Below are 2612 nucleotides of genomic sequence, written 5' to 3'. Positions count from 1 at the left end.
TCTGAAGTTGTTCCCGAAGATAAAGAGAGAGCGGATGGCCAGGGCTAGAGCATGATCCGTAACAAGGCTAAGTGAATGGTTATAAAGTGTAAGGCAGCAGCTATCTATCTCTGGGGGGCATCAGAAATACCTGCATCTTTCTTTGTCTCTTTTTTTTTTTTTTTTTGAGATGGAGTGTTGCTCTGTCGCCAGGCTAGGGTGCAGTGGCGTGATCTCAGCTCACTGCAAACTCCGCCTCCCAGGTTCAAACGATTCTCCTGCCCCAGCCTCCCAAGTAGCTGGTATCCGCATCTTTCTAAACATATGAGGGCTTGGACCTCACTCCCTACCTCCAAAGGTGGAGCTCCAGGCAGGTAGGTCTTGCCAAAGTTTAGTCAGCAATTCTGATGTGTACCACAGAGAACTAACTATTGGTGCAATGTTTCTGCCATGCATGTGCACAATCTTTATTTAGCATAAGTGAAGATGATTTGTCAATGGTTCATTTTATAAGATAACCACTGTAAGAATTCCTTCCTTTGTCTACCCTGGCTGCAGATTACCCAGCAACAATCATGGATAAAATGTCAATTCCCTTCATAACCAAAGTTAGAATTTTAAGTGAATGTTTGCTTTTCACACTTTGCTTCTTTTATGTGGTAGAGCTAGGATGTATTTTTTGACTTCTTATTTGTAACGAGTTTCACTGAAAATTCTTCTGGTTTTAGTGTGCTGCTAAATCTCTTGTTTTAAAGATAAAGAGATGCATAAATTCTTAAAAAAAGGAAAACATTAATCTTAGCAATTTCTGATAAAAAGAAAAAAAACCCCTGTTTCTAACTTACCACTGATTTTTACTAAACTTTTAAACTTTAGTTTATGCAACAGGATCACAATTTATTTCCCCAGTTACTCACACTCAGATTGTTTCAAATCCCCAACAGGGAAGTCCAAATCATCATGCTGCGGATTCCTATGCCTTAGCTTCTGCAGTGTTTCTCTGCAAAGGGGCCAGAATGATCCCAGCATTCCTGTCTTCACCCTCAGAAGACAGATTATGCTTTTCGATAATTACAAATTATGCTTTTTGATTTATTCTTGGACAAGTTCTCATAACAAGTAGTGAATGCTCTGTCCCCTTCTGAGGGCTCTCCAGATTGTTGTAGATGACATATCATTAGTGATCCATTCATTCACTATGTGAATGTTGCTCCAGTGTTTTCACAGCACATCAGATTCATGGATGAATTTCTGAGCATCATTTCCAGCCTGAGTATACGTGTGAACTCATAGTCTGCCACAATTTGGGTGATGTCTTCTCTCTTCCACAAATTGGGAACACCAAAGGACTCCAATAATCTGTCCCACACAGCAGCTTGACCTTTGCTGTACCTTCTGTTTTGGACTCCAGAGCTTTCTTTCAACTGGAATCCTGTCTTTGTTCAGTCCACTTCCTCTTTTGTCCAGGCCTTTCTAGCATATGCAAGTTCTGCTGGTTATCACAGTTACTAGCCTCCAGTTTCTCCTGATGGTGTATAAGCACCTTAACAGTCTCTATCTGCTCCTTCTGAAGACTTTTCCGTGTATCAACTTCCACTCATTTGGCATTCTTGGTGGGCAAGTTTTGACACGATGACCCAGTGATGGGCAGGAATGAGTCCATTCTCCTGGTATTGCCAACAGGAGAGATTATGTCTTTGACAACTCTGTATCTTCCTGTTCCACTCATGTAGTCCTTGGCCAGCTCAAACAACCTGAGGTGCACGTTGGTGATAGGATTAAAAGAACCACAAGCAAGGAGAACCACTTCAGTCTTCTCTGAATTTTCCATGGTAAGAGGTTGAAGTTGTTGATTTCAGTAGAAAACTGTGATGCCTCCGTTGTCTTTTCCATGCTTCTGGATTTGACACCTTCCCTCAAGGCATGTCCAGATGCAGGGTTTTCCTTAAAGACCCTCTCAGCTTCACTAGGAAAAAAAACTTAGAAAGGCTGCGGTAGGCTCAGTCAAGGGAGAAAATGTTTCCTCAATCTTTACAGTTGCTGTTCTTTGGATGGGGCCTTTTGCTTTTATTTTCTTTGATGCCCTTGAGAATTTGCCTGTGGTATAATTTGGGTTCAGCTGACTGGCTTCATTTCTAGATGATTTCAGGGGGACAAGCCTCAGCTCAGCACTCCTGAGCCATGTGCTCTAACCCTAGGGACGGGAACAAGGCCCACAGCTTTGTTCCGTGGCCCGTCAAGGTTAAATACCTGGTGTGCCAGAGGGACTGAAGTGTTCCTGGTTTGCTGGCAACAACACTCCAATGGGAGGTGCTGGCAAAATCACTTCACTGGAGTAGTGGCAGAGCAGTTTGTGCATGTGCACTGGTGGCAGTAGGATGGTAAAGTCCACCCATGCATGCTGGCAAAGCAGTGGGAGGAGGGTTCACTTGGGTGCCTACTGACAGGGGCCAGTCTGCAGAAGCTTTTCTACAGATAGGTGGGGTCTGCCAGCAAAGAGGCTATGGCAGTGGCCACTGCGATATACCCTGGTTGGGCATCTGAGGCTGCACTGCCAGTGGCACGGTGCAGGCAAGTGGGCACAGCCAGGCAGGGACCTTGAGAGAGATTGGCAGACAGGGTGGCACTCAGAT

General features: G+C 44.4%; 1 pseudogene; it reads right to left on the bottom strand.

The window, feature by feature from the left end:
• Positions 1-952: 952 nt before the first annotated feature.
• LOC116472320 (nicotinamide/nicotinic acid mononucleotide adenylyltransferase 1-like) lies at positions 953-1810 on the bottom strand (annotated as a pseudogene).
• Between the last annotated feature and the right edge of the window lie 802 nt (positions 1811-2612).

Source organism: Hylobates moloch, unplaced genomic scaffold, assembly GCF_009828535.3.
Source record: "Hylobates moloch isolate HMO894 unplaced genomic scaffold, HMol_V3 SCAFFOLD_8, whole genome shotgun sequence".
In the NCBI taxonomy this organism is placed as follows: Eukaryota; Metazoa; Chordata; class Mammalia; order Primates; family Hylobatidae; genus Hylobates; species Hylobates moloch.
Note: the sequence above shows the minus strand (reverse complement) of the source record. Positions and strands in the feature narration are given on the sequence as shown.